General features: G+C 38.6%; 1 pseudogene across 1 annotated transcript; it reads left to right on the top strand.

Annotated features, from left to right (window-relative positions):
* The first annotated feature begins 5,286 nt into the window (after positions 1 to 5,286).
* On the top strand, positions 5,287 to 11,877 carry LOC143490058 (uncharacterized; annotated as a pseudogene). Its single transcript, XR_013124882.1, has 6 exons — positions 5,287 to 7,156; positions 7,265 to 7,358; positions 7,689 to 8,025; positions 8,131 to 8,314; positions 8,403 to 8,530; positions 9,039 to 11,877. The product of XR_013124882.1 is annotated as an uncharacterized LOC143490058 (transcript).
* Positions 11,878 to 13,802: the final 1,925 nt, after the last annotated feature.

Raw genomic sequence — 13,802 nt, 5'->3', positions numbered from 1 at the left:
GTTAGCTAGCTAGCTACTGGTCCATTACTGGTCCTTTATAGGACGTTAAGAACATGTCTTAACCATACCTATCAAGTGTCCCGTTTTGGCCGGGAAAGACCCGTATTTTATCGTTCTGTCCCGGCGTCATCCCATATTTTTATTTTCTCGTATTTTCAGTTTTCAATTTTTATTTTTTTTAAAGCATTCATGTGCCGCTCCAAACAGAATTCTGTCACTAGCCTCGTGAGAACTGCCACCCAGACTACTGTAGGTGGCAATTCTTGCAAGGCTAGTGACAGAATTCTGTTTGGCGCGGCACATGAATGCTTTAAAAAATAAAATAAAAATTGAAAACTCGCAGGTTTAGTGTCGACAGTGGGAGCAAACCTGGAACAACAAATCAGAGATGGATTTAACGAGAGAAGGCAGTCCTGCCAAAAAAGCTAAGCGTACGTGTAAGTATCTTGACGAATGGGACAGGGAATTTACTTTCCTAAAGAGAAGCATGAAGGGGCATAGCTACTCATTCTGTAGATTTTAGTGTCTCTCATGGGGGAAGGACCGATGTCCATCAGCACGAACAATCTGCCAAGCACAAACGCAAAAAATCTAATAAAATTAAAAAAATTATAAAATCTAAATGTTTCACTTAAAGATAATAAATGTGTATATAAACTGAAACTATGTAAAATAAACAAATCTGCTTCAGTTTTTTTGGTCTTTTCATTTAGGCTGTATTATAGGAATCGCATACATAGGAATGTCCACAGCATTTCTAGGCAAAGCAGTATATATAAAGTTATGAAGTTATTTAATAAAGTACATTTGAAGTTCTTTTTAATTTTTTTTTATTCATTTGTAGTTCAAAACATATTTGCCACTCCAAAGATGTTTTCGTCTCTCCTACAGCCTCGATTGCAGCTATATGCAAATAACCGATTATGCAAATTAGGTGATGACGTCATATACGGGAAATGTCCCATATTTTTAAATACAAAACTTGACAGGTATGGTCTTAACGTGTTTAGAGTGGGACTATTAGGTGTGGTGTGGAGTTACAAACGTGTGTTAGTGTTGGGTTTTTGGAACATGGTCCCAGCCAAATTCAATGTTCGCAAACTTATCTATGTGGTATTCCTTTCTTCTGAATTTGCCCCTTTGTTCAAAACCGTCTTTGCTGCAGCAGCTGGCGTATATTCATAGCTTTCTGTAATCGCGAGTCTTTCAGTTGTTGTGGCTTTCACACTACATGACTGATCGGCGACGCGGGCTCACGAATTACACGACTGGGGAATCGCCGACTCATCTGGCTGCCGTCCAAAAACACGAGAACACGAAAACGAAACTCTCGCGAGAACCAGCAACACCACGTAGAAGAAAAAAAAACAATGTACATGTACTCCACATTTTCGTTATTCGTTTCGTTTATTATTTTTTTTACCGTTTAACCACTCCATAGTCCCAAATTGCCAGAATTATTTCATCTCTCCGTGGCAGTGAACATAGATATAGTCAATCGCACTATTTCTCCAGTGCTGTCACAATAACTTAAACACAGTGTTGTAGTAAAGTTGTATGAAGCTAGACGCTGCTGTTGACTCTAGGGCTGGGTATCGATTCAAATTCCAAGAATCGATCCGATTCCGATTCTGAAGATTAAATTATGCATAAGCATGACATCAGTTTCCATTCCTACGCAGACGACACTCAGCTATATTTATCGGCAAAACCCGATGATTTAGGCGCAAACAGTAAGATTGAGAAATGTGTAGAAGAGATAAAACATTGGATGGCATGTAACTTTCTAGCACTAAATGCCGATAAAACAGAATTGATAATAGTTGGGTCTAGGGCTGCGAGAGACAAGATACATAATGCAGCATTGAATCTACATTCTTTTACTATAACCCCCAGCGCAGAGGTAAAGAACTTGGGCGTCACAATAGACCCAGATCTCTCGTTCGATACACATATTAATAATATAACTAGGGTAGCGTTCTTTCACTTGCGCAACATTGCCAAAATTAGAAACATATTAAATATTAGTGATGCAGAAAAACGAATCCATGCATTCATATCCTCTCGTTTAGATTATTGCAACAGTCTCCTAGCTGGATGTTCTGGTAAATCGATAAACAAACTCCAGCTGGTTCAGAACGCAGCAGCACGAGTTTTAACAAAAACTAAAAAGTTTGATCACATTAGTCCCGTACTATCGTCATTACACTGGCTGCCAATTAGATTCCGTATTGACTATAAAATACTTTTATTAACATATAAAACGCTGCATGGCTTAGCTCCAGACTATCTTAGTGAACTTATTGAACAATATAACCCAGCGCGTTCACTTCGCTCGCAGGACGCAGGGTTATTAACTGTTCCTAGGATCAAAAAGATCACAGCAGGTGGAAGAGCCTTTTCTTTTAAAGCTCCACAATTGTGGAATAATCTTCCTGCCTCTATTCGGGACTCAGACACAGTCTCAATGTTTAAAACTCGATTAAAGACTCATCTGTTTAGTTTGGCCTTTGATTAATCTGTTACATATTTACTACATCTCGTATCTTTTCTCCGAGGTTCACCTGGAGAGTAACATTGCAGTCGGAGCCTACAATACCAGCATCGCTGCTCCGACACGGAATGAAAGCCTGGCGTTCATCAACAGACATTTACAGTGACAATATCATAACCCAGAACTTTCATTTTTACCTTTACTTAGTCTGATTGTGTGATTTGTGTGTGACTTGTGTATTTGTCTGTATTTTGTGTAATCTGTGTGTTAACGGGCCGCCCAATGGAGGATGGGTTCCCTTTTGAGTCTTGGTTCTCCCGAGGTTTCTTCCTATTCCCCACTATCTTAGGGAGTTTTTCCTCGCCACTGTCGCCCTTGGCTTGCTCATTAGGGTTCTGGACCCGTAGTATTGTTAACCTTTTAAATGCTGTAAGGCGCTTTGTGACAACATGTGTTGTGAAAAGCGCTATACAAATAAACTTTGATTGATTGATTGATTGATTAAGAATCGATTTATTTCGATTTAATCCGATTTAATCGATTCGATCCAATTCGGGGTTTAGTGTTATTAAAAATGTATTTATTTGAACTGTTTCATTGACTATGTACAGAAGCAACATGTTAAAACTAGTATTATATCAATATTAATCAGCAAATAGTTACTGGTAGTTGGTACACAGTAAATTCACTAGTGTTAAAATTACAGTGTTAAATATTATTAACACTAATGGAGTTGTTTTGACACACAAAAGTGTTAATGTACAACTGGAGAGTCATTTAGTTGGTGTCCTTTAAGGGAGTTAATTTTAAGGGAGTTGTTTTTCACTCTGAGGGAGGAACGCTAGGCTCCGCCCATCTTAATTAACAGACTGTCCAGGCGCCGTTTTCTCACCAAGCTTGTCTTCGGTTTCTGAGAGAAATTCTTCGGTTTCTGATGACTTAAAGGTTTGGTAAGTGGATAAGACATCAGGATTTTATTATTTGAAAATAAAATGTGTTTTTTAGTGTAAATAGGAGGTTCTGGGAGATCATAGTAGTCCGAGTTTTGGAGTTTTGTGAACTGGTTTGTGTACAAATCTCCGTTTTTTATAAGCAATTAGCATTTAAAATAATGTCATATAGTACCATACCCACCAAGCACCAGACGTCCTATGGACGTTGTTTTTTGGGCTAAATCTGGTCGGCCCGTCATGGCCTGCATCTAGCCCAAAAACAGACGTTGAAAATTGGACTGTGTTTCGTCCGTCTGATTTGGTTCAAATATAACCCGAGATGTTGAACAGAGTGAGTAGTTATAATTTATCTTTATATAATAAATATGTGTTTGACCGAAGTCTAACCTGAAAGAAGCTAGATTTCCGTTAGCAGCTAATGCTAGCGCTAATGCTGGTCTAACCCGAAGAAGCTAGGTTTTCGTTAGCAGCTAATACTAGCGCCATTTGTGAGTGTTGGTTTAGCTAGCACACTACTGGAGCAGCACACTTGTGCTGGGTGTGTTAAGTTGAACCTTTTGAATGGAGCGCAGACGGACAGGGTGAATATCTGAATATTTGGGGCTTATATTTCTGTAAAGTGAGTTGAATTCACATGTTTCATATTCCGACATTTTTATTTAGTCAGCATTTGAAGATCTGCCTCACCCTGTTCGGGTTTTATTGGTTAGTTGTAAATCATGTTTACCTAGCTAGTTAGCTAAATAACTACGTTTGGAACTCGTACGTTTGGCGCGAAACTGGTTTTCCTCAGGCTCAGGAAGAGAGGAGACAGCCCCATTTTATGTAGCTGTGAGGATTTTCTAGAATAATGTTTCTTCTGCTTTTTTGCTAGTGATTTTAATATATATATGTTTAATATATGTGATGTGTAAAAAAATTTACGTAGAATATACTGCTGGGTGGGTATGCTTTTAAAAATATTCTGACTTTAAAAAAAAAGGAAATATTGATTGTTGGCTGCCTGTAGTGTTTTGGCGCTAAAACAAATTTCTGCAGCAAATAATCATGATGAATCATGAAATAGCATGATCTGTGGAGATTTCAAGCAGCCACTATTAGCAGGTTAACTCCTCTTAAGATCATGTAATGATATTTTATTCACAGGTTCAAAAATGCTAATCAAAGTAAAGTTTGGAAGTGAGCAGAAGTATGTAAAAATAACTGACACCACTGTAAGCCTCAATGACTTCATTAGTGAAGGTAAGGTTACTAGTCTAAAACAGTATTGCAAATTTTATCATGGTTGACTTTCTGAATGAACATGTATATTGTGTGTGTGTATATGGGGGGGGAAAATTTAATTAAAGGGGGGGAAAATTTCCCCCCCTTTTCTTAAGCTTTCGTCAAATTCGATATTCCATCCTCTAAACAGCCTGATGCTAGGCTGTATGATGACACTGGCACTGAAATTGATAATGATGTTTTTGAGGAGGTTTTAAAGCAGCCAAATACAGGTGTTTTTCATCTAAAATTGGACACTCTACCATCTGGTAATTTTGTTTTAACTTTGTTAAATAGGTAATATTATGTTATGTCCCATAAAACGTTCAAGTTAGACTTTTTAAAAATAAAAATTCCTTTACAGAATCTCCCTCGGTTACTTCAGGATCTGCAAGTTCCTTAGAGTATAAAAATGATGAATCTGATGATACTATTATTCTGGAACTGAGCCCAGTAACAACGCAACATGTGGCTGAAAATGAAGCCAGAAATGTAAGACTTTGGTATACTTTCATTGTTGAGAATTGCTAAATTAATATGCAAAAAAAAACATGCACTGTACTAAGTGTGGCACTTTGTAATTTTGGTGGTTGCAAAAATGCAGTCTCAAAAAGAAAGAATTGTATTTATTTTACACTTTATGTCCCTTTCCTTTATTGCAATACATACAGTCAGGTTAAAAGAGTACACCCTCTTTGAATTCTATGGTTTCACATATCAGATCATCTGATCTGTTTCTGCACATTTCAGTTTAGTCATCCTATGGTACTTAATCAATGGTCACAGGATGCTGTTTTTCAGGATGAATTTTTGTTTTGTAGCTGGTTGAAAACATAATGCAGACAAAGCCTGGTGGGGAGGTGGTCATAAAGGAGTACAACAAAACCAAGAGCCTAACTGTCACAGTTGGCTCCGCCTTCCGTGTCAATCATGAATAGTTCATTGTGATTTGTTTTGTTACTAACTCTTGTCAGCTGTATCTTGTCTAGTCTTCGTTAGTAATGGTATTTAGGTTCCTTGTTCACTGTCTGTCTTCGTGGTTCATTACGTTGTTTTGTCGTTCTGTATGCTCTATGTGTTTTGTCCTTCTTCGTGATACTTGTCCGTGGTCAGTGGTCTAATCTATGTATACTCTGTTCATTATGCCTAGCTGTCTTCGCGTTGTCTGGATGTTTGCTGTTGTATGTGATACTGTCACGTGAGTTGTAAAGTCTTTTATAAAGTGTGCTCTACTCTGCATTTGTGTCCTCCTCTGCTCCTGCGTCGTATGCAACGTTACAGAATGAACCACCATTCAATGGACACAGCGAGAGAGCCCGTAACAGTGTGAACCCATAGCCTGTTTTAACCCTGTGTGAGCCTATAGTCGGTCAAAGAACTGTAGCTGTTCAGTGTGTTCTACGGTTGTTTCCTGTTCCTGTTTTATTGATCATGTTCCTCGGTTCTCTTGATGTGAGATACCCAATAAGGACATTTGGGGCGCTATGAGGTATGTTCCCGGGTCTCTGATCTGGTCCCCGTCCCCATGACTGCTACAGTACCGACTTCAGAGGCTGCAACGGCAGCGCCGGTCAACCAAGCTGCACCAACCCCAGTGGTTTCCACGACCCCGAAGGTGTCAACAGAGTCTGCAGTTCCCGTGATCCGGAGGGGCTGGTCTGTTGAGGACTTTTGTGGATCTCCAATGACTACGGGACATTCCATCTGTAAACGGGACTGATCTATGGTGAACCAAGTGTTGGCGTTATGATTCGCACTGCACGTCCCAGGAGATGTATTGGTGCCGGTGTTCTACAGGCTTGGTTCAGCCCTCCTGTTTGTTCCACCGTTGGGGTTATTTGGTTCCAGAATTGTTGGTGGATGTTTTGTGCATAATTGTTTCTGTGTAAATTGTTCTTGCTGTTCCTATGGTGTTAAATATGTGATTTAGTTTTGTTTGTTTTTAACTCTTGTAGATTGTCTTGCACGCCTCGGTGTTGCGTGCGTTGAGGGGAGATACTGTCACAGTTGGCTCCGCCTTCCGTGTCAATCATGAATAGTTCATTGTGATTTGTTTTGTTACTAACTCTTGTCAGCTGTATCTTGTCTAGTCTTCGTTAGTAATGGTATTTAGGTTCCTTGTTCACTGTCTGTCTTCGTGGTTCATTACGTTGTTTTGTCGTTCTGTATGCTCTATGTGTTTTGTCCTTCTTCGTGATACTTGTCCGTGGTCAGTGGTCTAATCTATGTATACTCTGTTCATTATGCCTAGCTGTCTTCGCGTTGTCTGGATGTTTGCTGTTGTATGTGATACTGTCACGTGAGTTGTAAAGTCTTTTATAAAGTGTGCTCTACTCTGCATTTGTGTCCTCCTCTGCTCCTGCGTCGTATGCAACGTTACACTAACTGATAGCACTAGAAGGAAGATGATCAATATTCTTACAGCGGATATGACTGAGAAGCATGGGTAAGATGTAACTTTTTTTTGATGCATTTAGGCACAACAAGTTGGCACTTAATAATCTGTTATTAAATTCTGTAGTGTATAATAACAGTTGTTGTTTTTATTTACCAGGACATCTCCTCCACGGCACATTCGAGAAATGTATGCAAAAGGAATTGTTGCTTTGTTCCCTTACCTCAGTGATCCGTATTCGAAAAATGGATATGTAAGTATTGTTAAATGTTTCTTGCCTTATTACAAGAACAAAGTATGTTTGTAGTATATTTGAAGTGAATTCTCCCTACTCGTGAACAAAGTGTGTTGGGAATGTGTTTAATTAGCATACACTCATTTGGTTTCTCCACAAGAAGCTTGTAGTTAATATTCGTCCAGAACCCCACATTCACAAATCTTTAGTTGTGCAGCTTTAAACATTGTCTAATTTCAACAAGGCAGTATTGAGAATTTTATATTTTTGCAGCAAGTGATTTGAGGAAATTTATTTTGAATTTAAGTAATTGCATAACCTGCTAACTACATGTTTTATTAATTTAAGGAACATTTTTATGATCCTCAAAGTGGACAAGGTTATTTGTCCTGGAAAATCAAGAACATTCAGAGGAACAGCATATCTTTTCAGTGCCGGCAATTGACTACCAAGTCCATAAGTGGTGGTCCAACTGCTGAGAGAGGGGAATCATCCAGCTCTGAGATCACATTTACTGAAGAACAATGTCGCGAGGCTATCTCTGATGAAACATACACCAGAAGAAGAAATTGTGAGGGTTAAGATGAAGGAGACCTTTCTGTATCGTCGAAATATGGTTCAGGATCCATGCAGATGCACAGATATGCTAGATGAATTCTCACGTTTTTTAGATGTTAAAGGACTGGTGAGATTAAAGGCATTGTAAACCTAATTAAATCAATTTGTCAGCTTTAATTATTGTACAAGGTTATTATTTATTATTTTCTGTGGGCTATATTCCCTTCTACAGATTGAACAGGATTTTGTTAGGCTTTTTGATGAAAGAACATCTGCAAGATTTTTGGAGAAGTGGCCAACTATGTTTAAGCAGAAAGTTATACAGCAATGCAAGACTCTTCATGCCTCCCAAGTCCTTCAAGAGCTTATAAATGCAGCAGAGATGACCCTAACTGAATGTGATTGTGAAGATGCAGGTTAGAATCTTATAACTGTGCATGACCCTATACACTGTACTCAACAGCTGTTTACTGTAATCATTTTGTATTTGCCTGATGTATCTAGGATGGGACAGTGATCTAGCCTCAGTTCTTCTTCTCCTACATTTGATACCTCCTTCACCACAAGGCCGCAAGAGACCTGGCAAGATGTCAGCTACTCAAGCTGAGAAGCACCTTGTTGTCTTCAAAAAGGTAGGCTTTAACTTTTCTTTTGGGAAATGCACATGTCCTTTAACATTTGCCAAGTGATCATTAATGATGCTCAATTTTGTCAACCAACAGCGGTAGTTATTAGCATTTCTTTTTTCTCATTTGTGGTGAGTTTAATCACCACAAATGACCAACAGGATCTCCACACTTTTTAGTAAATGTTGTATTTTGTCCAAGTGACCATATTAAGCATAATTCGAGCTTCAAGACTTGACAGTGAGTAAATTGTTAAGAAACAAACTTGAGAGTTTCAGCAATGATGGAAATTTTTTTATTTTTTATTTTATTTATTTATTTTTTAACTGTTTACAATGTGCCATAAAAAAGACATTGTCCGTGATACTTGTTGACCCGAAGGCATTTTCATTGACATTTTGGGAATGCAGTTTTACAAGAAAACTTAAGCTTTGAATATGACTTGGTCAGTTGAAAACATATCTAAAGTATAAATGTGATTTTTTTTTTTTTTTTTTAATTTCTGAATCCTCAGGCAGGTACCAGTATACAAGATCACCTGGACAGCATCGAAGAGAGCACACAGCCGTACCTGCTGGCCCTGGGGACAAATAAGAACAGGATCCATGGATACTTCATTATTCTGGACAGAAAAGCCATTCCATGCAAGTCTGTGAGTGCACTTGGTGCATTTGATGAACTGTTCAAGACCCAGTTTGTGTTCAGTGTTTCTTACAACAAAGTTCTGCACAACATGTACACCTTTGTACAAACCACAGTTTTCCAGATTGATATAGGCAAGGTCAAAGAGAGCCCAAGAGTTGCCGAACTCAGAGCTAGATTCCTACACTAATTTTTTTTTGAGAGTCAAAATGATTTGCTTTGTTTGTTTTTGTTCTCTTAAGAATACGAATTTGCTTGTCCGACATCTTAAGTTAATGCACGGATTGTTGCCTGGTAATGGACTCCGTCTGAAATGTGGGCAGGAAGGTTGCTGTCTTGAGTTTGGCACTTTTTCAGGATTCCGCAAACATCTAAATAGAGTTCATACACATACAAGTGGAGATTTGTTAAATGTTGAAGGTGATAATGTTCTGGTTCAGACGTTAAGTAATGTTGAAGTGGCTACATGTTCTTTGGACAGCCCATTACCTGTAACGAACAAAAACACTGTGGATTTGTGTGCATCAGCTATAGCACAACTTCAAGCTGCAGGTGTCAGTCAGAACACAGTAGGAATGTTTGTAATGTCAATGGAAGAAGCAGTTAAAGAGATCCAGGATCAGGTTAAAGAGGCTGCACTTAAATGCTTATCTTCCCAGAACACAGAAACTCAAAGCAAAATGGAACAGTCGTTTCGGGACATTCAAAACCCATTTACTTTACTTAATTCCATATCTAAACGAAATTCATATTTTGCACATAAATGGAGAGTTGTCAATCCAGAGGAGAAAGTACTTGGGGTTCGATTTGATAACAGACGAAACAAGACTACTGGTTCGTATGATCAGGTGGTGGTGACGGATAAATTTGCATATGTGCCAATTCTACAAACACTAAACTCTATTTTAAACAATCGTAAAACAGCACACTGGCTGAAGTCAAAAACATCATCCAAAGATGGCATTTACACTGATGTCGAAGATGGATTATATTTGCAAAATCATCCCTTGTTTGCAAAAGAGAAAGATGCGTTGCAAATACAGCTATACTATGATGATTTTGAAACCGCCAATCCTTTGGGGTCAAAAAAGGGTATTCATAAATTAGGTGCAATATATTTTACTTTGAGAAATTTTACACCACAATTTAATTCATCACTCATAAACATACATTTATGTGCACTTTTTCACACTCAGGACGTTAAAACATATGGCTTTGATGCAATACTCGAACCTCTTGTAAATGATTTAAAAATTCTTGAGACTGACGGAATAGACATATTTAATGGCCGAGTTCATGGGAGCATTGTGCAAGTAACTGGAGATAATCTTGGTTTACATTGCCTGTTTGGGTTTGTTGAATCCTTTAGTGCCCGAAATTGCTGCAGATTTTGTCTGACTGAAAAGGTACATTTTCAAACTGTGTTCTGTGAAGATGATCAACATGTGACTTTGCGAACAAAATCCATGCACTTGCAACATTGTGAAGCTGTACAATCAAACTATACACTACCTCATGTGTATGGTGTGAAGCGCACTTGTCTGTTAAACACACTGCAATACTTTAACACATCTGACAATTTCTCTGTTGACCTAATGCATGACATTCTGGAGGGGGTCTCGCAGTTTGAGTTAAAACTTGTCTTGCGTTATTTACGAGACAACTATTTGACAACAAAAGAATTATATCACAGATTGCACTCATTTAATTACGGTTACATTGAAAGGAGAAATCGCCCCCCCAGCTGTAAAACTGGATGAAGACAGCAATGATTTAGGCATAAATGCAATCCAGTGTTGGTGTCTGCTTCGCAATGTGCCATTGATATTTGGTGATGTGGTGCCCCAAGGTGATAAATACTGGCAGTTGCTGCTACTCCTACTGCAAATTGTCAATGTTATATTTTCACCCATTTTAACTGAGGGCATTACAATCTATTTAAAACACTTAATTGCAGATCATCACAGGTTTTTCAAGTATTTATTCCCAGATAAAAACTTGCTTCCTAAACATCATTTAATGATACATTATCCTAGGTGTATACAAAATATTGGTCCTATTGTTCATTTGTGGTCGATGCGATATGAAGCCAAGCACAATTATTTTAAAACACAACACAAATGTTACAAGAATATTACGTTGACACTTGCCAAAAAGCATCAGAATTACATGGCATATAATTGGGAAGCCTTCGATCAGGATAGGTTAGTAGTAGGGCCAGGAAAGGTTGTGCGACTCTGTGACATTAAAGGAGCCAGTGAAATTGCATTGAAATTGAACATTCCTTTGCAGTCAGATGTTCTCTCGGTAAAATGGGTGAAAAACCAAGGTATTGAGTATCGTCCTGACTTGGTTATTTGTGGTGAAGTAGACATTGATTTTCCAGTGTTTTACCAGATCAAATCCATTATTGTTAAAGATGAGGATGTGTTGCTTGTTGTTGCAGGTCTTAAAACAGTTTGTTTTGATGAACATTTTTTTGCCTTTAAAGTTGCCCTGAAACCACCAAGCAATTGTCCTAAAGTGTTCTGTGTTAGTGACTTGACCTACAGTAAGCCATTTGATTTGCAGATGTCATACAGCTCTGAAAACCTGTTTTGGTATATTGTGCCATATTGCAATTTGTTAAGTCTTAGGTCTTTATAAAAACCGTTTGACCTTCAATATCACTAAGTGTGATTGTGCACTGTCATCAGATTTTTGCTGCAAGTTTTAATGAGGTGTTTTAATAAAAATTGTTTTTGAACAAGAAAATGTTTTGTTGCATGTTTTAATTGTAAGTGACTTTAAATAATAGTAGAAACAATGAAATAAGTTTAACACTGGAAAGAGTTTTAGTTACACTTACCAAGTGGAGTAAAAATAACACTTTAAGTGTTAAGTGACCCCGAGTGTTAAATGTAAACAACACTAGCCAGAGTAACATTGCACACTGCAAGAGTTATTTATTAACACTATTTATTGTAAAATTAACACTGAAAATGTAACACTTCTATCAGAGTAAATTTTACTCTCTGTAGAGTGGGACCATATAAGCTCCCGAATAGTGTTAAAATCAACACTTTAAGTGTTAATATAACACTGCCAGTTTTACTGTGTAGTTACTGATGGCTGGAAGACTGGTGAAAAGGGTAATCATAAATCTACCTTCAAGAAAGGTAATCCAGGACAATAAACAGAGGACATCTTTGAGGTGTCTATATCTGCAACAGTGGACTCCTACTGGGACACTAACCAGTGCATTATTATTATGATTGGAAATAATTAAGAAGTCACCCAAAAGCTGTTGCTACCAAATGCATTTTTATTTTAAAAGTGCTCACACTTAATAAACTGAAAGTATAAAATGTAAACGTGTATTTTTCTTTAAAGTGAGGTTATAAGAACAGAACTCTCACGTTACGGTCCCCGACCCCTCCCTGTTGGGCGTGTGTTAACGTTGTCTGCGTCTACTCGTCTGCGTATCTCCGTGGGTGCGGGTGCGTCTTGTGATAATCCTCACCTGTGACTCATCTCGTCATCACGTGGGGTTTGTGTGGTTTGTCTACTTAATGTGCGTTCGCGCAGCGTCCTGTGCTCGTCGTTGTTTGAGTCACACATGTTCTATGTAAACGTGTTTTATGTGTGCTGTCTGCGCTTCGGTAAACGTAATAAACGTAACGATTTGGAAAGTGCAAAGGATTCTGTCTTGTCCATCGCCTTGCGCCCAACGTTACAAGAACATTTTAAACTTTTTTAAACTGTAAAAACACTGGGTAAACTGTCTGAAACGTGAGCATCGCATCACTGACGTTATGTTTGAGTTCCAGCGAAATGAACCAATCAGACGAGGCACCAAGCGGGCCCGGGCATGGATAGCGGTCACACTAGAAGCGAACCGTGCCCGAGTCCACATGAATCGTGCCCTGGCCCACCTCTTCAAGCGGGCCCGAGCACGGTTAACTGATCTGGGCCCGGGCACGGTTGGAGCGCTCACACTAGCCAAACGAACCGTGCTTCGGCAGGCAACCGTGCCCGGGCCCGGATCACAGAGCCTAGTGTGAGTACGCCCTTAGAAGAAATGTGGGAATGTAAAGACTGTGGAGTTTCAGTGTCCTCCAGGTCTCATTTATTGAAACATTACAAAATGCAACAGAGGCATTATGGTCGGAGTCAGCGTTAACCTTGCATGTATTTAAACTGTCCATGCAGTTTTAAAACATGGACCGTTCTTTTGATTCATTTAAGTCGAATGCATGCAACACATTCTTGTCCAGAGGAAATTCAGTTGACCACCTTTAGTTGTAATTTGTGTGCATGTGCTAAGCTTTCTTCTGAAAGGGATTATTTTGCTCATGTATATACACATCTAAAGAGAAGTGAAACTGTGTTGTATGTTTTCTGGTTGTGATTTTCAGACAAATGTGTATGGAACTTTTAAGTCCCACAAAAATAGAAAGCACAACCCACATTTATTAAGCGATTTTAAATTGGGTGTAGTTGCAACCAATCAAAAAGATTAGGAGTCTTGACATTGACAATGAAGAGAGGCAAGATGATGATTCTGAGATTGTAGATACACATTTTGACTCTAACGAAAGTTGTGACTTGATTGAAACTATTGTGGAGAATTTAGCTGCAATACTGTTGAAACTGG

This window comes from Brachyhypopomus gauderio, chromosome 2 (genome assembly GCF_052324685.1).
Source record: "Brachyhypopomus gauderio isolate BG-103 chromosome 2, BGAUD_0.2, whole genome shotgun sequence".
Taxonomy (NCBI): Eukaryota; Metazoa; Chordata; class Actinopteri; order Gymnotiformes; family Hypopomidae; genus Brachyhypopomus; species Brachyhypopomus gauderio.
Note: the sequence above shows the minus strand (reverse complement) of the source record. Positions and strands in the feature narration are given on the sequence as shown.